The 24,085-nt window shown below is 41.5% G+C and overlaps 1 protein-coding gene and 1 pseudogene across 2 annotated transcripts in view; one reads left to right on the top strand and one right to left on the bottom strand.

Annotated features, from left to right (window-relative positions):
• Pafah1b1 (platelet activating factor acetylhydrolase 1b regulatory subunit 1) overlaps positions 1–8,443 on the bottom strand; it is a 45,611-nt gene extending 37,168 nt beyond the window's left edge. For both annotated transcript variants that reach the window (XM_051180035.1, XM_051180034.1), the window contains exon 1: positions 8,304–8,443. The gene's annotated coding sequence lies outside the window, so the exon portion shown is untranslated. The remainder of the gene's footprint in view (positions 1–8,303) is intronic.
• A 3,994-nt stretch (positions 8,444–12,437) lies between these two features.
• LOC127219928 (uncharacterized) lies at positions 12,438–12,537 on the top strand (annotated as a pseudogene).
• Positions 12,538–24,085: the final 11,548 nt, after the last annotated feature.

Genomic DNA, 24,085 nt, shown 5'->3' with positions numbered 1-24,085 from the left:
ACACTTAAATGAAAATCAGATAATGTATTTTTTTAAAGGCAGAACGTGGCTAGGCAGTGGTGGTACACACCTTTAATCCCAGCACTCAAGAGGAAGAGTCAGAAAAATATCTCTGAATTTGAGGCCAGCCTGGTCTACAGAGGAACTCCAGGATAGCCACAGCTACACAAAGAAACCCTATCTCAAAAACAAAGCAAAAAAAAGTAGAACACACAAACACATACAGAATTTAAAAAGTGATCATAAAAAGGAAAATGACTTTTCAAAAAGAATACCATTTAATACTAAACTAACATCTTTTAAGTACCAGATTTTTACCAAGAAAACTCTTACACTCCCATACACATAGTTAATGGAAGACAATAAAAAGTACAACTTGGTGTGGTGGTTTACCCCTTTAATCCCAGCCCTTGGGAGGCAGAGGCTGGCAGATGATTGACACAGGATTTCCAGGACTATGTTGAGACCTCGTCTTTGGGGAAAAAAAAAAAAAAAAAAGGAAGAGGGTGAGTTTTAGGCAAAAAAAAAAAAAAAAAAAAAAGTGACTTGAGAACAGGTTAAGATGATAGATGATACAACATCCCAGTCTTCAGGAAGGGGGAGTTGAGAATTTGAAGCCAATCTGGCTTGCCATGCCTTAATAAAAGCAAAAATAATATATATTTTTTTTTTCAAAGGAGGAGGCTGGAGAGATACTAGTTAAGAGCACTGGCTAGCCTTCCATAGGACCTGGTCAATTCCCACATGCAACTTCTTTAACTCCAGTTCCAGGAAATCCAAAACCCTCTTCTGGCCTCCTCCAGTATTAGGCACAAACTTGGTGCACACATAATGCAAGCAAAACATTCACATACATAAAATAAAATTCTATTGGTTTTTGTTGTTGTTTTAAAGAGACAGTGTTTTATTGGGGTGGAGTACTTATAATGGCATATATTTTCATTCTGGCTTCAGGAGGCTGAGGCAAGAAGACTGCTTTAGTGTAGGAGGCTTAGACTAGACCACATTACTGGGTGGATCTCTCTGAGCTCCAGGTCAGGCAGAGATATGTAGTTAGACCCTGCCTTAACACCCACCCCCAATAAAACACCAATATCCTGTATCAACGGCCCCCCCAAAATAAGCAAACAATTCTATAAGAATTATATTAATGACTGTGTATAGTTAAACTGTATAATAAGGTATTCTCTTATGAAAAAAAGAATGGAGACAAAGAATGGAGATGGAGACAAAGGCAAGTGGATCTCTGAGTTCCAGGCCAGTTCCAGGATAAACAGCCAGGGCTACACAGAGAAACCCTGTCTGGAAAAGAAACCAACCAACCAACCAACCAACCAACCAACCAACCAACCAACCAACCAAATCTGAACAATCTAATCAGTGGTGTACAGGAAAGGGGGAAAAAAAAAAAAAAAAGACTAGTGCACATAGTGCCCAGCAGGTAAGACACCCCCCCCCCCAGACTGATACCTGGCATCAAGTACATGCTTTACTCAACAGCTTAATTGTTTGCTAACACTAAATGCATAGCTTTTCTGTACCTTTCAAAATCAAGCTATTCAATTTAGCTTGGTAACACCAAGTCTACCACTTCATTGACTCAAGAGATTAAGGCAGGAGAATCCTACATTGAAAGACAACTTGGGCTATACCGTGAATTCAAGGCCAGTTTGAGTAGTGAGATTCTATCTAGAAACAAAAAGAGGATTGGCGGCCAAGAAAACTCTCAAAGGATAAAACACTTGCAACCAAGCCTGAGAACTTGAGTCTGATTCCTATAATTCACAGGGTAGGAGAGAACACATTCCTACAAGCAGTTTTTCTGACCTCCACATGCACACCATGACACTTGTGCATAAACACAACAAATGAAAAAACAAGTAGGTGAATAAATGTATAAAGAGGGCTGGAGATATATGTAGCTCATCGGTGGCTCACTCACCTAATATGTATAAGGTTCAATTCCCCTAGTATTGAGGGTGAGGGTCAAAAAAATACCAAATTATCAGTCTCATTTTCACCCTTTTTTTGTTTTGTTTCGTTTTGAGAGAGGGTCTTGCTAGGTAGTCCAGTCTAGTGTAGGCATTCCTATGACTGGCATCAGCATATTCTTGATAAAATTAAAACAAGAAAAGATGCATAAATGGAATATATTCTTTAAGGACTTGGAAGAGGATTGGTGGGTGTCTCAATAATACAGTTTGTCTAGTCTCTGAGAGGCACGAAGCTGAATGATCAACACTGGGAAGAAGGGGTTAAGAAAACCATTCAGGAGACAAGGCAGAAGGGTCAGAAGTTCAAAGTCATCCTCAACTAGTTTCAGGTCAGTCTGGGCTACATGAGACCTTGTTTTTTGTTTATCGAGAGGGGTTTCTCTGTGTAGCGCTGTAGACCAGGCTGGCCATGAACTCACAGAGATCTGCCTGCCTCTGCCTCCCTAGTGCTAGAATTAAAGGCATGCACCACCTTTTTCAAAAGAAGTCAATCACTACGAAAAAGAACTATTTGATCATGTAAGCCAGAACCCAGGTAGCACTCTAGCTACTACCTCATACATGAACATACCCATCTACCTAAAAAAGATGAGAAAGATGAAATGGGTACCAAATTCCATAGTGACAAACTAGTCAGACATTTGACACAGCTAAATAATAGAGACTATTTAGAAGATCCCCAACAGATTAATCCTGCTTTAACCAAGTCACCAATTTTGAAAAAGAAAAAACCAAAATAGTAAGCACTTATGATGACTGTGCCATAAAGCACAAATACCAACTAAAAATGCTAACTCCTATGCCAATGACAAAAATTAATAAAGTTAACTAAAGTTCTATTTAACTGACTGCAAATTGTCACACCAAACCAGTAACATTATTAGAACAATCCAAAAAAACTTCAGTAAAGTTAATCATTATGTTTACACAGTATGTTATAGCATCTTTCTTCATGAAATACCCATTTCTCTTGGAAAGCTGCAAGATGATGAGAAGTTAAAGTCCAGGCTCAGTTTTATTCTGAGTTCAAGGGCTGGGTTATTGGGAGACCCAACTTCCAAACAAAGGAAAAAACAGGCTGGAGAGATGGCTCAGCGGTTAAAGAGCACTGAATGCTCTTCCAGAGGACCTGGGTTCAAATCCCAGCACCCACATGGCAGGCAGCTCACAACTGCCTGTAACTACAAGGTCTGATATCCTCACACAGACATACATGTAGGCAAAATACCAAAGCATATAAAAATCATAAAGAAATTTAAAAAAGAAATATGCATTTCCCAACATGGCTTTTAAAAGCTAGAACTTATTCTACAGCTAAGTATCTTGAGACTGTAAGCAAATTTGCTTTCTCTTCAGTTTCTCATAACACCTAGTTTTATTTTAAATAAAGTAAAAAGGTAATGGCTATATTGCACAAAACAATGGCAAAGAATTTCCACTTCAAATGATTCTTTCCAAAGTATATAAAAACAGGTTATCTGTCATAAAATAATTTCACGACAGACTTCATTTACTTTTTAATTTTATGATTATTTTTGTTTGTTTTCAAGACAGGGTTTCTCTGTCCAACAGCCCTAGCTGTCCTGGAACTCAGAGATCTACCTGCTCCTGCCTCCCAAATGCTGGGATTAAAGGCATGCATCACCATACACTGCAACAGAGATTTTTTATTAGAAGCAAGTAAAACTTTTGTCCAGGAGTAGCTTAGTGGTAAAGAACATTCAACAGGAAAGTCTTGATTTCCAATCCCAATACCCCTATCTCCAGTCAGTTTTTAGAATCATAAAACATCTTTAGAACTGAATATTCAATTTGTATAATATTTTGCTTTGTACTTGTTTTTATATTATTTTTAGTTTTTTTTTGGTGAGGGTTTTTTCATTTGTTTGAGGCATTGGGGGGGGGGGTGTCTCACTATGTATCCTTGGCTGGTCTGATGGTCACTATGAAGAGCAAGCTGACCTTGAGCTCACAAAGATCCACCTGCCTCTATGCCTTCAAGGAGCTGGAATGGAAAAGATAGCTCTACCATTTGGTACTGGCAATATGGCTCCGAAAATGAAGGTGCTTGCTACCAAGCCTGTCAATCTGAGTTTGATCTTTGGGGCTCACAGTGGAAGGAGAGAGTCCAACTCCTGAAAGTTGTACTCACACCTCCACAGACAACTCATAAACACACACACACCAAAAAAAAAAAATATTTAAATAATGTAAAGAGAGAGAGAGAGAGAGAGAGAGAGAGAGAGATCAGTGGTTCAGAATACTTGCTACTCTCACAGAGGGTCAAAGATTAAGTCCCAGCACCCATGGGCAGTTCACAAACACCTTGAACTCCGGCTTCAGGAGAGCCAACATCTTTAGCACTTGTAGTCACTTGCAAATACTCACAACTAGTATACTTACAACACTTACACACACATATACATATAATCAAAAATAAATAAACCTGAGAAAAGATAGTTCTACCTTAATAATGATGTGATCTACACTATCTACAACTCACTGAGAAGACAATTGTGAATAGCATGAACCAGATGTAAATAATAAGGTCTCTTTTCCTGGATACTTAAAATACAAGCATTAAAGTCATTTATACACATGAACAGCTAAATATCCAGACAGCTTTGTATATAATCCAAGACAGCAACGTTTACTTTCCTTTTTTATTATTATGTTCATGTGCCAAACACAGGACAAATTGTGGGAGATGGTTCTGTTTACCTTATGGGTACTGGGGATCAAACTCATGTTGTCAAACTTAGCAGCTAAACCATCTCCCTTCACCACCACCCCCACACACACACACACACCTTGGTTTTCCAAGACAAGTTTTCTCTGTATAGCCCTTGCTGTCTTGGAGCTTAGTTGTTAACTAGGCTGGCCTGGAACTCAAGAGATCAGCCTGCCTCTGCCTACCAAGTGCTGGAATTAAAGGCGTGAGCCACCACCGCCTGTCTACTTTCATTTTCTTAAATATAACATAATACAACATGGATGTTCTGAACAAGAAAACCAACAATTATGAGATACTGACTTTTCATTCCCAGAAATAGTTTTCATGCTAGAGACATTTTAGCCAGAAAGTTGTATAAATAACATAACTTAAAAATAGGTACCAAATACTACAGAAAGTGGTATGGTAGCACACGCCTGTTTTAAAACACTTATAAGGCTTCTAAGGCAAAAAGAGGTAGTTAGAGACCCGATTACAATACATAAAGAGTGACTATCAAGCCAGTTAAGGCTACAGTGTCCTGTAATCCCAGCACTTGCAGAGGTAGAAGATAACTACCAGGAGCTCAAGGTCAGGACCAGCTCCACAGCAAATTCAAGCCTACCCTGGGCTACAGTAAGATCCCATCTTTCAAGATAGCTCAGTGATAAAGATGTTTACAATCAAATCTAACTTGATTGAGTTCAATCCACAGGACCTACATGGTGGTAGAAAAGATGTGATCCCTGTAAGTTGGTACACACAAACACACATGAAATGAACGAGTGAAAAAAAGAAATTCATCCCAACTTCATTCAAGTTTTTATAAATATAGGATTGTGAATAATTTTTAAAACTGATTTCTTCAAACTAAGCAAGATTCTGACACACACCAGAAACACAAGCACACATACATTATACTCTCCAACAAATTCTCAGTAACCTCCTGGGCAAGGGTGAGGTGTGGATTCAACATTAACTAGAAATGGTAGGGCTAGGGACACAATATAGATACTAATCCTAATACACTCATCCATCACCATAATAGCCTTTCTACTTTTTAACTACATTAAACAAAATTGTAAAAATATATCCCAAGTTACAAACATTAGGTCATCAAAATTTTATTTGACAAATTTAAAATTCTTTAAGGAACAGACATTAAACTATACTTTTATCACACAAAAAAGTCCCATGCAAGAGGCAACACAAGAGAAAAGGTCTATTTAAAGAGCACTTGACACAAAACAACCACTCTTTATTTTCTCATCTTTGATGTTCATTAAGAAAAAAAATATTAAAAACAAGTATTCTTAACTAGATTTTTTTTTTTTGCAATATTCCATGCTTTTTGTTGCCAAATATTCTTGGCAGTAGTTAATTTAACACTCATTTGGCTAGAATAATTAAAAAACATTAACCAGAGCATATATGTATATGCTTTTTAAACACATTCACAGGTGGACAATAAGTACTTGTTTCAGAGCAGGGATGCTTTTATTCCAATTAATTCAATGCCCTTCTTGATAAAGAAGAAAAAAAAAGGTGGAAAACCTGAGATTTTTAAGATCTACAACAGAGAAATGCCTTTGTTGTAGCTACAATTAGTATCAAATAACCTTACAAATCCTAAGGATGAAGAAAATTCGATGAAAGGGCAATCGAGCATTTCACAGCTTCTGCTGTCGCTCCCTTACTCCACCCAGTCCTCCCAGCTCAATGGCTGTTCATAGCATCCACAAATATTAACCCATTTTTAAGGAGATGGGAGAATGTACCAAAACAGGGTGTGCTCTATCAAAACCAACACATGTAGAAATATTCTGTGAGAAGCTGGGTTCCTTTCTTTGACTTTTAAAATTATATATACCAGCTTTAAATTTATTGTAGGAAATCCTTCCCTCTGAAACCAAACAATGATCTTTTAAATAGACCATGAAAGAATAAATTACCTAAATACATATTCTGCTTTAATAAAAACCGCAATTTGTAACTGCCAATTATGCTGCAGAACTATGTCCTGAACGACATCCATTAGAAATATGCTAGTTAGAACCTTAAAACCAAACCAATTTTTAAAGTTAAAGCTTTTAATGTACATTCAACATATTATTACTGGCGTACCCAACTAAAAATATTCCTGATTCAGGGATTGAATCCTGCAGCAATCAAGCTTTACTGCAAGGGGGGGGGGGGACATACTAAGCAAACACTGCTGTGGCAAAATGAAGAAGGAAGACAGTATTACTGGTATGAAGGCCCAAACAAGGTCTCGCCAAGATCCCACCCCCCCCCCGAAAAGAAATTCACACAAACAACCCACCTACAACAAAAAGAGAATTGCTAAAAATGACCCTTCTGTCGTTGGATCTTTTAAAGGTTGTGAATCTTAGGGTGTATGTGCTTGAAACGAAAGGCCGGGAAAGCAGTAACATTTTTATTTTCTGGAAACTGTCTCCTAAGGAAAGGGGGAGGGGAGATCCTTGGCATGACATCGCCCATTGAGAATGAGACCACAAATCCGGTACTCTTCTTCAAGCACAATTTCTTAACCAAAGGACTGATAGGAATTAGATCCAACCCCAACCTCAACGGAAAATTTCCTGCCCTCCTCCCAAGGAGTTTCTTGCTAAGTCACTGAAGAGGGAAAAAAAAAAAAAAAAAAAGCAGAATAACAAATAAAGCCAGGCACCTTGCTTTCTCTCATCTCAAGACAGTGAAAATCTCTCCTGGCTGTGTTTGTGGAGGTAGTAAAAATAAGACCACGATCTCAAAAACATTTTCTCACCTAGAAGGCTAGAGAGGGTAAATAAATAGTCACAGCGTTTCCTAATGGAGTGGAGACATGGGATGAAGGGAATGGCAGAGGGCCTCTGAGCTCAGTGTTAGTTAGCAACGTCAAAAGGCAACTCCCGTGCAAGCAGCTAGTGGCAAAAAGGAAAATCCTGCCCGATTTGGAGGGTGGGTGCTGCAGATCTTTACTGAGCGCAGAGGCTGAACCACCACCGCACCGGGGAGCCAAGGGCCTAGGAGGCGGGCCATCCTCCTCGAGTCGACCCCCCAACATAAGTACAGGTGGGGAACCGGACCCCTGGAAGGCCTGGTGGCTGCAAGGGCACCGGCGGCGAGCCGCCCGACCGCGGAGGGGTGGGGACTGCGGGTCTCGCTTCCCCGGCCCAGGAGGGCTGGGCCCTTTCCCCGAGATCAGAGAGCGACCTGCTCCCCACGCCCTTCCCACCCAAGAATACTTTTCTTGCTAAGTCACGGCGGCAGGAGGGCGATGCAGCCCGAGAGGCCTCGGGTGAAGCCGCGGCGGCCCGAGTAGCCCGCAGCCCAGGCCCGAGGACTAGAGCCGGGGCAGCGCCCTCCCCGGCCAGGCCCCCCTCCTCGGTGCCTCTCACTCAACGGCCGTCGCGGCCGCCATTTTGAGAGCGAGGAGAGGAGAAGAAGAAGGAGGAGGCAGCGGCGGCAGGGGGAGGGGAGAATGGGAGGGAGGGGACCGGCGCAGCCACATCGTCAGGCCGCCGGCCCGGCCCGCAGCCGCCCGAGCGCGGTGGAGGAGACAGAGGGGAGGGCGCAGAGCGTCGCCGCCTTACCGGAGCACTGCACCGCCGCCTCCGCAGGGCCTCTTCCGTCCTTCACTCCCATCCACCGGCGGGGGAGGGGGAGGGAGAGGGAAGGGAGGAAGGAGGGAGGGAGGGAGGGAGGGGGAGGATGGCGCGCTGGGCCCGGTCCCGGGGAGGGGGAGGGGAGGGCCGCGGGCGGGCTCCTCAGCCGTTCCGGGGCTCGAGCCCTAGCCCGGCGCTCGCGCGTCCTCTCGCTCGCGCCCGAGCACTCCCCTCCGGCTCCTCCTCGCTCCCTGGACCCTCGGGTCGCTGCTCGTTCGCTCCCTCACTCGCTATCTCGGCCGCCGGACTCCGCCGCCGCCCCGCCGCTCCAGCTCCGTCTGTCACAGGAGCTGCCCCAACGCCCTGACGTCACCGCGCTGCCGCCGCCCCAGACCCGCCAGGAAGAGGGAGGGGAGCGGAGGTGCTGAGGCGCATGCGCAGGCTGGGCCGACCCTGGGCCGCGCTCCCTTCCGCAGGGTGGACTGAATGCTCTACCCCGGCCGCTAGCCGAGCTTGCTCCGCGGGTGCAGGTTTTGTCACTCTCTGCCCGCTGTACCCTTCGAAAGAGTCCCTTTTGCCCTAGACGTGTTGTCTGACTGTTGGGTCCTATCACGAGCTCTGGCTCTGCTTTGGCTCTCACTCCTCGGTCCTCGCAAACAGCGGGTCCCTGGTGCACAAGCATCCCGGCCCTAGCTGGCTCGAGCCAGGCCAGGCTGCTTCCTTTCTGCCTACAGCCTGTGGGATTATTCACCATCCCCACCCAAAAGGACAGGATTAGGTTGGTGGGCGTGGGTCGAAGAGCTGTTGAGGTTAAAAGACAGATGGACTGCCTTGTTTTCCTTTCTGTTGCAGATTTTTAATTGGAAGGAATCGCCCGTAGATGTGATTCAGCTATTCTTTTCCTTAGTCACAGGAACACATCAGAGATTCTGGAAACTGACGTCCACAGAAAGACCTGGAACTTTATCCCTACAAGGCATGTCTGTGTTTTATTAAATTATGAATTGAAATATTGATGAAAAGTCTGGGGAATTGTCAATTTATTCCACAAAGAGAAACTCGATTTTTGAAAGGGTAGGTTTGGGGCTCTGAATCATTCAATATAGAATATTATCTTTATAAGAAGTATTGAATGAGAATATTTCATTAGTCACTTGTGTTTTCTCCCAAAATACAGATTCAGGCTTGACTGATTTTATTACTTCCTTTTATGAAGGTAAATATTGTACATTGCAGCTTAGGAAGCTACAGAGTTAATGTCTCTGGTATGAATCCTGATGTCACTGCTGGCTAGGAGTGTGACCTTGACTAAATTACCATATCTCTTTTTGGCCTCAGTATCAGAATAAAATAAACCTAGTAACCAAACAGAGTGGCTCATTGCCCAAGCTACTTGGGAGGCAGGAGAATCAGAAGTTCTTGGCCAGCCTCAGATACATAATTTTTTAAAATTATGATAATAGTACTAAACGGTGGCTCACATTTGTAATGTCTCAAAAAATAAATAATAAGCAAGCATAGTGGCATAGGCTGGTAATTCCAGCCTAGAATGACTATGGAATGAGGATCACAAGTTCAAGGGTTACCTGGGCAACTCAAAAGTTTTGTTTTTTGTTGTATTTTGTTTTTCCAGACAGGGTTTCTCTGTGTAACAGCCCTGGCTGTCATGGAACTCACTTTGTAGACCAGGCTAGCCTTGAACTCACAGAGATCTGCCTGCCTCCGCCTCGTGAGTACTGGGATCAAAAGTGTGAACCACCATTGCCAGTCTATCTCAAAAGCTTTTAAATTTATCATTTTTAAAAGGGCAAAAACGCAGCTCAGTAGTAGGATACTTGCTGAAAGAGAGGGAAAAAGAAAGATTATTGGAATAGGCTTCTGTGAAAATTAGATGTTGCAGTATTAATGCATCTCATAGGTAACTCATGTTACCATTGTTGTCTAGTACCAAAGCCACTCTGTTTGTATTGGGATGGGTTATCTTTCTCTCTGGAAATGTTTTTAATAAAGGGGGTGGGGCAGGCAATGGCCTGAAGAGATTGGGTTTTTTCCTTCAGCAACACAAGAAACTAAATCAAATAACCTTTAGAAAGTCATGTCCAGGGTTTCAGTTTTAGGATTCTCTAGTCAGAAATATGGACAGAAGGAGGCACAAGAGCTTGATGTTATTACTTATATCCAAAACCAGCCAATAAACACTCAATACACTAGGACATCTTCATTCTAAGGCTCCACCCAGCTTTCATTTTTATCTTTTAAAATATTTAATATTGCCTGATGTTGTGCTTAACATTTAATCCACCGAGAAAATCAGTTCTTTGCTTTCTTTAATGAATACTCTAAAAATTAACAAAATTGCTTGGAAGCACATTGATAAACACCAATTTAATACAAATCGTTAGCCCTAACTCCTATAGACTTTGAGATCGCAGGTGTTTATACTTAAGAAATATAAAATTTGTGTATTGCATAACTATGTACTAAGTTAAAATCAGGTTTTATTTTTTCAGATTTTATTTTTATAGCAATTCTTCAAAAAGCAATATCTCCTTTGGGGAAAATATTAAACTTTTCTCCCTGGATTATAATTTTTTCTGAACAGAAAACTGTCATATGCTTAACTTTGACATGAAGCAATTGTGTTAACAGCTCTGTGTGTTTTTCAGTTAGTTGCTAACAGTGTATTCATTTTAATAAACACTTGTCTACTGAAAATGGAGAATTAGGACATCTGTGCTATTAATCATAATTCATAAGGACTTACCTAGAACCTATCTACCTAGGCAACATTTACTAATAGATATTTTGAATTGTGTTTCTTGGGAGGGGAAAAAAAAAACATGTACAATCTAACAAGTCTGTTTTTCCAGCAGACATTTTCAAAATGGAAACATTTGTTTCAATTGCTGCAGGAAAATTAGTGTTAGTTTAAACAATTCTGCAAATAAGCTTACTGGAAGAAACACTCCAAAAATATTGCTACTGAGGAGAGAACAAAATTACTTTTTTGTTTGTTTGTTTTGTTTTTTAAGACAGGGTTTCTCTGTGTAACTGCCCTGGCTGTCCTGGAACTCACTTTATAGACGAAGCTGAACTCTAACTCATTTGCCTGCCTCTGTCTCCAGAGGGCTAGAATTAAAGGCCTGCACCGCCACCACTGGCCGAAATGTCTTCTAAAATTTAAAAAGAGAAAAATGTTAAAAATCTGTTCTGATGAACTATAGGGAAAGTAGGTAAAGTGCTTGCTCTCAAACATGAGGACCTGAGTTTGACACCCCAGGGCCCTGCTAAAAATCAGGAAGGATGTGACCCTCCTCACACATTTGCAAGCAAACTCCCACATGTGAACATAAATCTGAACACATAAAATAAAAGAAAAATCACTCATGTGAAACTACAACAACTCAACCCTTTATTTTGAGCTTCTATAATTTACAAGAAATATCCAGTGTTGCGTGTGAAAATCATAGAGAAAGAAACCAGCGAATGACAAGAAGTCTGGAGCATGAAAGTAATATAAGTTAAAGTCCATCTAGGAGAGAACTATAACCCAACTGACAAGGCATAGCTATGTCAGCGTGGGTGGATCCAACTAGACCAGTCATTCTTCTCTGCTTCATGACATCCTCATGTGTCATGAACACTGGGAGGGCATAAAAAACAAAGGGAATTAATAGTCAGACTCTCAACTTAGTTGTACAAGGAGAATGGAGAAGGAACCTTTATAATCCAAAACCTTTAAAATATACCTAGGAAAATGAATTTTGGGCAGGGAAAAGGGGTCAGCAGGTAAAGGCATTTGAGGAGACAACCTGACAACCTGAGTTCTATCCCCAGATCCATTGGTGAAAGCAGAAAACTGAATCCCACAAATTGTCCTATGGCATACACACACTCTGGCATACTCATGCCCACCTATGCACAATAATAATTTAAAAATAAAATTTAAAGTACTAATATAAACAATACAAAAGGCTGTATGGAATTCATTAGGATGCCTTTGCACAGGTCAAGCATAAAGTATCTTTGCTTTCCCTTTATACCTGCTAGTGTATATCTAGTAGATAAAGGATGAGCTCTACTCCGAGAACTTAAAAAAGTCTTTGTGACTTGGGAATTTTAGTTCTCATTTTGGCAGCACATATACTAAAATTGAAACAATAGAGAAGATTAACCCGTATATAATGATGATATACAAGTTCATAAAGCATTCCATATTTTAAAAATATTAGAATAGGTTTTTTGGCTAAGAAGGAGCTAGGATTGGTAAAATGATTATCTAGAATGCTGAAAGCCCTAGGGTCAATCCCCAGCGCATGGTAGCACTTGCCCATAGTTGAAGGGTATAAATAGGAGTTATAAACAGGAGAATCATGAATTCAAGGTCAGCCTCAGATATGCAGTGTGTTAAAGGGCAGCCAGGTTTCCTGCAACCCTGTCTCCAAACAACAACAAAAAAAAAAAAAAAAAAAAAAAAAAAAAAAAAATGAAGGACATGCACTTTTGACCCTGCCCTTTGATTTTGAGAATGTTTTTAAAAGTCGTATTTAGGGTTGGAGAGTTGACTCAGCAGTTAAAAGTACTTGCTCTTGCAGAGGACGTAGGTTCAATTCCCAGCATCACATGGTGACTCACAAACTTCTGTGATTCTAGTTCCAAAGGATCCAGTGCCATCTTTTGGCCTCACTGAGCATCATGCATACACACTGTGCACAAACATACATGTAGACAGAAAACTCATACATATAAAATAAAATAACCAGCCAGGTGGTAGTGGTACATGCCTTTAACCACAGCACTTGAAAAAGAAAAAAAAAAAAAAAACACCCAAAATACCATTATAATGCCTAAAAGGTTAACAATTCCTTAAGAAGGAAAATTTGAATTTCCTTTTGTTCTTTGCCCCACTAAAGGCATGGAGTAATTATAAGTCATGGAGAAATGGGCAAATGGTACTGTTAAGCAGTCCTGAATAGCAGAACTACCCCGGAATATTTGAAAACTGCTGACTATCTCCTCTCATGGGTACATTTAAAAATTAATATAGTTTATCTGGGCATGGTGGCACATACCTACAATCCCAGAATACAGGAGGTAGAGGCAGGTGGATCTCTGTGAACCCAAGGCCAGCTTGGTTTACAGAGTGAGTTCCAGGACAGCCAGGGCTACACAGAGAAACCCTGTCTCGAAAAATAAAAAAAGAAGAATGAGTGTTTGCATAGCATTTGCAAAGGACTATGTTCAATCTCCCAGCACCGCACAAATCAAACATGGTGACACATGCCTGTAATCCCAATATCTAAGAGGTGGAGACAGGAGGATCAGAAGATCAAAATCATCTTCAATGACAACCCAAGCTGGAGAGTAGCCTGAGCTATTTGAGACTTTGACTCAAAACCAAGAATAAAACAAACAACAACAAAACACCAGCAAGTAAACAAAAATCCTAATAAGAAAAACAAAGCTACTGAAACAAACACAGGCCGGGAAGTTGGCACACACCTGTAATCCCAGCACTTGGGAGGCAGAGGCAGGTGGATCACTGAGTTTAAGGCCAGCCTGGTCTACAGACTGAGTTCCAGGACAGCCAAGGCTACACAGAGAAACCCTGTCTCCAAAAACAAAATAAATAAATAAATGAAAAAAAATTGGAAAAAGTAACTCAACCAATAGAAATGAATCAAAAAATAAATTGGATACTTTGTGTTGATAAATATACTTGCCCTTGCCTAAACATTCACCTAAGTACCATACTGACAAAAATACTTGGATTTTGTTTTGTTTTGCTTTGTTTTGGAGTTTGTTTTTTCTTTGTTTTGGGTTTGGCTTTTGTTTGTTTTTTATTTTTTGTTGGTTTTTATTGTTATTGTTTATCAAGACAGGGTTTCTCTATGTAGCTCTAACTGTCCTTAACTTGCTCTACCAACCTTCAGCTATCTTCTTCCTTTCCCTTTTAAGCTACACTGGTAACATTTCTTCTTCCCCTAATTTGATTTCCACAGTTATTTTATACATACATACATACATACAGCATACATACATACAATACACATGTGTGCATACATATCTATATATATAGTTTTCTTTTGCTGAGCCCTTGCTCTCTACTTGGATAGATTTTCTTCTTCTTTTCTATATGTGCCATATGTGACTGTTAGGCATTTAAAATATGCTTAGAGCAGACTGAGATGTGCAATAGGCAAAATACATGCCGGCTTTTCAAAAATTGATACCAAAGAAACATAAGAATTAATCAATCTCAAGCCAAATGCAGTGGTTGGGAGACTAAGTGAACCAAGAGAAAGTAGGATTTAAATTTGGGCCTTCTATAGTTCATTGAGCTATATAGCCACAGCCATTGAGACTCAAAACAAAACAATACAGAAGGTAACAGAACTCCAGAACTCCCTCTTGGGGGGCGTTGATTTTTTTTTGAGACAGGGTTTCTCTGTGTATCTTTGGAGCCCTCCTGACATTGCTCTGTAGACCAGACTGGCCTTGAATTCACATAGATCCCTTTTTTTGTTTGTTTTTGTTTTTTGAGACAGAATTTCTCTGTATTGTTTTTTTTTAACCTGCCCTGGAACTAGATCTGTAAACCTCAAACTCACAGAGATCTGCCTGTCTCTTCCTCCTGAGTGATGGAACTAAAGATGTGTACCACCACCCAGCTAGATCCCTTTGTTTTTTTAGATCCCATTTTTTTTTTTAGACAGGGGCTTACTATATAGCCTAAATTGACCTTAATTTTATGATCCTCCTATCTCAGCCTCCCAAGGGCTGAGATTACAGGAGTACAACAACCATTCTTTGTCTTTGCTGGGATTGTAGGCTTGTCCAATCATACTGTTTCATTTTCTCAATTTGGCTGCCACAGAATATACAAATAGTATAGTCCATATTAATATACCATCGGGAAGTAGTATGGATTAAGTAGGAAGTTTTGACTTTTGCCTATTAAAAAGTATAGTGTTTCTATATATGTGTGAATGTGTGTGTGCACGTGAGTGGTGAGGATTGAATCCTTGGTCTCAAAATCTGTAAGGTTTTTGAACAACTTGACAGTTGAGTTTGCCCCATAATCTACAAGGCTGCTGTTGTCTTTGCATGTAGTTATAAATCAGTGACCTTCATCTTTTGGAGAGAACGCTCCTGGCTCCCTTCAGGACTCTGCTCTCTTCCCCTCTAAGTCCTCTTTACTGTTAGTGCTCCCTGCATTGACTATACAGAAAAAGGAAAGCCTAGATCTCCAAATCCCACTAAATTGGGAGCTAGAAAGATGGCTAAGCAATTAACACAGGCTACTCTTTCAGAGGACCTAGGTTCCATTCCTAACCCCACATAGCTGTCATAACTCACCACTATCCGTAAGTCCAGTTCCTCAGGATATGAAGCCCTCTTCTGGCTTCCACCTGCACCAGGCAGACACATGGTACACAGACAAACTTGTATACAGGGCAAAAAGAGCATATGAGCACAAACAGGCCTGGGAAACAGATATTTAACCTTTCCTCATCATGGAATGCTAGATGTGGATATAGTCTACAACCTGGTGATCCTTTGCTGTCTGGTGAACCAGGCTCTGTCCATAATATATCTTCCAGAATTCATGTTTTACTTATCCTAGACTCTTTCCCCCTAAAACTTGAGCATTATTTCTAGGCCATAAAACTCATCCTTGTGAGAGAGGTCATTTGATGGGGGATGTTCTTCTGTATATATGTTATGAGGGTGTCAGATCTTGGTGTTAGACAGTTCTGTGCTGCCATGTAGGAGCTGGCTATTGAACCTTGGTCCTCTGGAAGAGCAGTCAGTGCTCTTAACCACTGAGTCATCTCTCCAGCCCACTACACTGTGTTCTTGACAGTAATTACAACTCACACCAGGTTCACTTTTTTCTTTCTCCTCCCTTCCCCAGCTCCTCCTCTTTCTTGAGAGTGTAGGAATTGAATCCTAGGGCCTTGCACATCCTAGTCAATCAGTCTGCTATTAAACTACATCCCCAACCACTTCTTTGTTCTCTATCAGGAATGGAATTCATTACTTTGCATATTTAAGACCACTGACCAACACCCCCAGCCCTAGAGCCAATATTTTCAAGAAGCCGTTTGGATATGACAAGTAGTTATGGAAATGGTTATTTGAAAACCTTCTCAACAGCTTACACTTCTTCCTCTTCTTTTTAAATCGCTTGTTATTAGTTTTTGTGGTAGTGTTTTGTGTTTTGTGTTGTTTTTTGGTAGAGTCTCATTATTTAGCCTTGGCTGGCCTAGAATTTTGAAATGTGGAATAGACTGGCCTCAGACTCAGATATTTGCCCACCTCTATGCCCCCTGGGGTTCCAGGTGTGCACTACCATGCCTGACTTCAATTTCTTCTTCTAATTCATTACTTGTTGATTTATATGTGTCAGGTGTGTCTTCCACTCACCAACTAGACTAGGTGAACTACATGGGTCTGCCCTGCTCAACCTCACCACTCACCAGCACTGGGATTAAAAGCCTGTGCCACCATCACCAGGTGGTGGTGGCCCACACCTTTAGTTCCAGCACTTGGGAGGCAGAGGCAGGCAGATCTCTGTGAGTTCAAGACCAGCCTGGTCTACAAGATCTAGTTCCAGGATATAGCCTCCAATACAATACAGGGAAACCCTGTCTCAAAAAAAAAAAAAAAAAAGCCTGTGCCACAAAACAAGCATAATGCTAATAGAATCAAACTCAGTTCCTTATTAACTGAGTTAAACGCATAGTAAACACTTAACCAACTGAGCTATCTCCCTAGGCTTTTATTTGGGGGTATGGAAAGCAGAGTCTTATGTAGCACAAGCTGGTCCCAAACTCACTCTGTAGCTGAAAATGAGTCTGAACTCCTGGTCCTCCTATTTGCATGTCCAAGTTGCAGGGTTTACAGCATCACTGTGCCTGGCTCTCATTTTCTTCCCCCCTTCAACCAATAGAAGCTTTTTGTTGTTGTTATTGTTGTTTTGTGGGGGTGTTTTGTTTGTTTGTGTATGTGCATATGTAAGCATGTATTCATGTGTACATCTGTGTGTGCAAGAGTGTGGAGGCCAGAGCTCAATGCCAGGTGTCTTCCTTAACCAGCATCTAACTTTTTTGGGGAAAGACTTGGTGGTTACATTTAAGCACAAATAAAATATGGATACGAGCCTGTTGTCTGTGTAAAATCATGATTTTTCTTAGACCATGTGATTCAAAAGTTAAAAATGTTAGATGGATCAGAGGGTAAAAGTGCTTGCTACCAAGTCTATCTCCAAGACCCACATAGTGGAAGAAGAGAGTGGATTCCCACAAGTTGTGAGAGCCTGTGTCAAAAAAAAAAAAAAAAAAAAAAAAAGTAGCCTTTAATCTCTCTCAATTTTTAGTTAGAAGATGCTACACAACTCTCACTGGAGTCATTCCTTGATATGATAGGCTTTGTTACTGTTACAAATGTTCTCTAATACTTAATTGCTAATGTAACTGGTCTGTATATATTGCCCTTATATTTAAAAAAAAAAAGTGTTTGCAGCTGAGTGTGGTGGCACATGCCTTTAGTGCCAGCACTCAAGAGGCAGAGGCAGACAGATCTCTGAGTTTGAGGCCAGAGTGGTCTACAGAGCAAGTTCTAGGACAGCCAGAGCTACACAGAGAAACCATTGTCTTGAAACACCCCTCACAAAACTTAAAATTGTTTTCATTGGTTTATTTTGTATGTGTTTGTGTGTGGTGTACCAGGACAGTGCACATATGAAGAAGGTTAGACGACAACTTTCAAGAGTTGGATTTCTGGGGAACAAGCTCAGGCCATCAGCCTTTCCAGCCAGCGTCTGTACCCAGTGAGATGGCCCTTACATTTTGTGATCTTGTTAAATTTAGTTGTTAGTTCTACAAGGACTTTGGAGAAGGGAACAGACACAAGTGTTTTCTATATACAACCATGCATATAAATACCAGCAATTTTGTTTCTGTACCTATTGATGTGCTGCTCGTTTCTGCCTTGCCTTCCTCGATGCCTGTAAATCCAGTACAGTGTTGGAAAGAAGAGATGGGAGAGATGGGTGTCCTTGCTTTTTTTCCAGTCTTAATTGCTGAGCCATCTCTACAGCTCCTGGTTTTAAACTTTCAATCTTCCTGCCTCAGCCTCCTGAGTGCTGGAATTACAGGCACGGCGCCACTCTCAGCCATATCCGATATTTCCAACGTAGTCCAGGCTGATCTCAGTCTCCACTTGTAGATAAGGCTGGCCATGAACCCCTGGTCTTCCTGACTCCATGCCCTAAGTGCTAGAATTTCAGGTGTGCAGCTCATGCCCACCATGTGATAGGTTTTATTTATTTATTCCTTTTCATCCCAGTATTTTAAGTTTTTTTTTTTTTGTTTGTTTCTTGTCTTTTGTTTGTTTGTTTTCTCAAGACAGGGTTTCTCTGCATTGCTTAAGAGCCTGTCTGGAACTAGCTCTGTACATCAGGCTAGCTTCCAACTCACAGAGATCTGCCTGCCTCTGCCTCCCGAGTGCTGGGACTAAAGGCATGTGCCACCAACTTTTAAGGGGAGAGATTTTGTTTTGAGAAAGGGTCTCATTTGCATCCTTGACCAGGCTGGTCTTAAACTTGCAGTCATCTTCTGCCTCTGCCTCCTGAGTGTTGAAATTACAGGTGTGTGCCACTGGGCCTGGCCCCCAAGGAGAAAAAACAAATGGTGGGGGACTAGAGAGATGATTAAAAGCATTGCTGCTCTTGCAGAGAACCCACATAATGACTTAGAGCCACCCGTAACTCCAATTCCAAAAAGCACATACACATGTACAAGTAACAATAAACAAATATTTAAATAAACAAAAGGTAGGGGGGTGACTGACAATGTACTCCATCAGTGAAGTCCTTGCTTAACATGCAGGAAATCTTGGGTTTGGTCTCTGGCACTGAAAAAAACAGATGTGGTGATCTACACCTATAACCCCAACACTTGGGAAATGGAGACAAGGGTACCAGGGGTTCAGAGTCATCATCAGTTACCTATGAATGTGAGGCCAGCCTGGGATACAGGAGAACTTATTGAGAGGGAGAAAGTAGTCTAAGGCCAGATGTGGTGGCCTACGCCTTTCACCAGTACTGGGGAGGCAGAGGCAGTTGGATCTCTGTCAGTTTGAGGTTAGCCTGGTCTACACAGTGAGCTCCAGGGCAGATAACATAGTGAGATATGATAGTGATATAGTATTAATATATCAAAGATAATATTTACAGTGATTAAATAATTTAATTAATGCACAGAATCAGAAAGTCAAGTAACCATAGTAGGGATAGTAGAGTTGTTTTAGTGAATGTAGAGTTTAGGTTGTGAAAGATGAAAAAGTTCTGGACCTGTGTACAGCAATGAGGTTATAAAACAATTGCTGCTGGGCAGTGGCGGTGCATGCCTTTGATCCTAGCACTTGAGAGGCAGAGACAAGAGAATCTCTTTGAGTTTGAGACCAGCCTGGTCTACAGAGTGAGTTCCAAGACAGGCTCCAAAGCTACACAGAGAAACCTTGCCTCAAACCCCCCCTCAAAAAAAAATTACTAAACTGGGGCTGGGGCTGGAGAGGTTAGTGGTTAAGACATTTGTTACCAATGGATATTAGAAGGTTGTCGTCCGACCTCCTCACTGGAGTCATGGCATATGGGGGCAGAAACAACACACACAAAGGTACACAAAACAAATTAATATCAATGTAATAAAAAATTATATGCACACACAAATGAAGAAATCTAATAAAATGTAATTTATTTTATTTTATTTTTTCTTTTGGTGCCTGGCCTGGAACTTACTCTGTAGCCTAGAGTATCATTGAACTCACAGATCTGCTTGCCTCTGCCTCCAGAGTGCTGGGACTAATGGAGTGTGCCACTACTGCCCAGCAATGTAAAATAATTTTAAAGATAGCGCAGAGGTTAAGAACATTTACTACAGCCACGAGGGGATGGGAGTGTGAGGGGGGCTTAATCCCAGCACTCAGGAGACAGAGGATCTCTGTGAGTTCAAGGCCAGCCTGGTCTACAAAGCTATACAGATAAATCCTGTTTCTCTCTCTTTCTCTCTCTCTCTCTCTCTCTCTCTCTCTCTCTCTCTCTCTCTCTCTGTTTGTTTTTCATGACAGGGGTTCTCTGTGGCTTTGGAGGCTGTCCTGGAACTAGCTCTTATAGACCAGGCTGGTCTCGAACTCACAGAGATCCTTTTGCCTCTGCCTCAAGAGTGTTGGGGTTAAAAAAGTTCGCCAACACCGCCCAGCATGAGAAACCCTGTCTCGAAAAAGAAAAAAAAGGAACACTTACTACTTTTGTGGAAGACCAGAGTTCAGTTCCCAGTATCCACGTCAGGCAGATCACAGCCCACCTGCAATCCCAGTTCCAGAGGCTCTGATGCCCTCTTCCTGCCTCTGTAGGTACCTGTGTGCACAGGCACTCAAGAATGCACACACACATGCATACACAGTTAAAAATAAAGTAAATAGGAAAACATAATAAGACATTATTGAGCTTCACAATTTAAAATGATTAAGATAGTAAATATACATACATATGTGTGTATATGTATATATATTAAATATATGTGTGTACATATACATATATAGAGGGGGGATTCAGAATTCAACACAGGACATGCTAGTCAAGCATTCTATAATGGAGCTACACTCTTGAACTTAAGCTATGTGGGGTCTTGTTTTTGTTTTTTTCAAGACAGGAGACAGGGTTTCTCTTTGTAGCTTTGGAGCTTGCTCTGGAACTCATTCTGTAGACCAGGCTGGCCTCAAACTCACAGAGATCCACCTGCCTTTACCTCCTAAATGCAGCAGTTAAATGGGTGTGCTACCACCACCCAGAAAACTATGTATTTTTTTTTATTAATACAAATGTGCTCAGGAACATATTAGTATATTAAATCTAACAATCTATATTTAACCACCCAGCACTCAGAAGGCAGAGGCATGTGGATCTCTGTGAGTTCGAAACCAGTCTGGTCTACAAGAGCTAGTTCCAGGACAGCCTCCAAAGCCACAGAGAAACCCTGTCTTGAAAAACAAAAAAACAAAACAAAAGAAAAAAACAAATCTAATATATATAATTTCATTATTAACTGAACTAAAAAGAAACAACAGAACTATTATGTGGTTATCCTTTTCAGTAACAACAACAAAAAAAGGCTTTAATAGAATTCAATAAAGAAAAATATCCTGTAGGAATAGACTGGCTTGGGATATAGTTCAGTGTTAGAATACTTGCCTAGAGTGTGTGAGGGCCTAGGTTCAATCTACAGTACCACAAATAAGGCGGGGGAGGAGAGGAGAGGGAAGAGGGAAGGATGGGAGAGGGGGGATGGGGGGAGGACGGATCCTGCTGTACATTGTAAATACAGTCAGCACCAGGAATATGGAAGAGATAATGGCACATTTCCTTCCACTGGGGGACTATGGAGGGTGTGAGAGTTCAGGCCACGAACCATTCTTTTACACAGGGAAAAACCATACCTCTTTTCTGCTTATGCACATGGGTGTTCTATTCATATCATCTACAATATAACGTGGCAAAGAAGTTAAGTATAGGTTGGTTTCACCCAACAGGGCTAGAACAATTAGATATCCGTAGGCGGAAGGTGAAATGTGGGGGTGAGGAGACTGGTCTATTCTAAAGGTGCATTCTTGTGGAAGCGCAACCAAAGCACCAATGCTTAACCCATACACACAAACTAAGCCAACCAGAGTGAATGCAAATAAAAAGAGCTGAAGATAATCCTGGCATAAAAAGAAATGCTTGCTCTGGGACCTTAAAATGAGGCTTCTTAATGAAATTAACAGCTGTTTGAATAACCTCTCCCTGCCTACTTACAAAGATCGGAAGCATTGTCAGGGTGTCTCAGGATTATTTTCAGCTCCCCAGGGGACCCGGAGAGGCCCATATTGCCTCTCTCATTTAAATGCTTACCCAGTGGTTGGAAGAATCCAAACAAGATGCTTTCAGCTTAACGTTGCAGTGTCCCCAGTAAAAAGTAAGGCCAGTGTTTGCTTAGCGACAATTCCGTTTTCTCAAGCCATGAATCAGCCCCATTGTCCCACCCGGCGCTGCACATCATTTATTCTGTTCACCAGCTAACGGCAGAGGCAGGGACGTGGCAGAGAAAGACTCCGAGGGAAGGCAGGACCTTGAGGCTACAGCGCTAGTTCTGCCTTCAGTAGAGTCAGGCCTTCTCGTGGACAGCTTCAAAAAAGTCCTCGGAAACCTGTCATAAATCTAATTTTATGGACAGCGTGTAATTGATATAACAGTACTTGGCAGCTGATAGGGAATGTTTTCATTCAAAGGTAAAACAGTCTGAAATGTGAATGTTATCAACGTTTCTATCATGTGGGGTCCCCAGGGATTGAATTCAGGTCATTATGCTTGGTGGAAATTGGTTTTTCCAGACAGGGTTTCTCTGAGGCTTTGGAGACGAATGTCCTGGAACTAGCTCTTGTAGACCAGGCTGGTCTCGAACTCACAGAGTTTCCCATGCCTCTGCCTCCAAGAGTGCTGGGATGCTGGGGTTAAACGTGTATGCCACCACTCCACCACTGCCCAGCTGATGGCAAGAACCTTTATCTGCTGAGACATCTCACTAATTCCTTATGTTTTATTGAATATTAAAAAAAAAAAAAAAAGCAGGTCTGGAGAGATGTTTGATTCCAAGCACCCACATGGAGGCTCACAACCATCTGTATCTCCAGTTCCAAAGGATCTCACAGCCTCTTCTGGCCTCCTCCGGTACCAAGCACAAACATATTATAGAGGGCAGACACACAAGCAGGCTGAACACTGATATACATAAACTAAATAAATTGGGAGGAAAATGTTTGGAATGTGGTGGTATACACCTGTAACCCTAATACTCAGGAAGTTGAGACAGAAGGATTACCACAAGTTTAAGGCCAGCCTGGGACACATATTTGGAATACTTAATAATATTTTCTCTTCTCATTGAAGTTAAGAAACATGCTAAAGGAAGGAACTCACATTATATTTTTATAGAATAAACTTTGCAAGGCTGTGGCTAGTTCACACAGCAAAATGGGGCTATGTGACCACTTTTGAGGGAGGTCCAAACATTCATGCTCTTGGATCCTAAATCTTCATTTTTCTGTTTTCAAAGTGCAATAAACCAACAATATGTAAGGGATATTGGCAATTTTTCCCACTCTTCTTGACATTAAAAAATATATTTATTTTTACGTAGGACATGGTGGTACACACCTTTAATCCTAGCACTGGTGAGGCAGAGGCAAGCAGATATCTCTGAGTTTGAGGCCAGCCTGGTCTATAGAATGAGTTCCAGGACAGCCAGGGCTATGTAGTGAGACCCTTTCTTAAGAAGAAAAGAAGGAAGAGGAGGAGAAGAGACAAATTGGATCTCTGAGAAGGCGCTTTAGTATTTATTGAAAATCAATAATGTGTTGAACCTGGGTCCTCTATATAAGGTCTGAGTCCCAACACCTACATGGGTGACCTACAAACTCCAGGACCAGGGGAACTGATGCCTTCTTCTGGCCTCCAGTTGCACCTGTACATACATGGTGAACATACCTATACCCAGGCAACATTCATATGTGTGTGTGTGTGTGTGTGTGTGTGAGTGTGTGTGTGTGTGTGTGTGTGTGGTTTTTTGAGACAGGGTTTCTCTGTGTAACAGCCTTGGCTATGCTGGAAATCTCTCTTTGTAGACCAGACTGGCCCCAAACTCACGGAGATCCACCTGTCTCTGGCT

Source organism: Phodopus roborovskii, unplaced genomic scaffold (genome assembly GCF_943737965.1).
Source record: "Phodopus roborovskii unplaced genomic scaffold, PHOROB, whole genome shotgun sequence".
Lineage (NCBI taxonomy): Eukaryota > Metazoa > Chordata > Mammalia > Rodentia > Cricetidae > Phodopus > Phodopus roborovskii.
The sequence above is the reverse complement of the archived record's forward strand: the minus strand, read 5'-3'. Positions and strand labels throughout refer to the sequence as shown.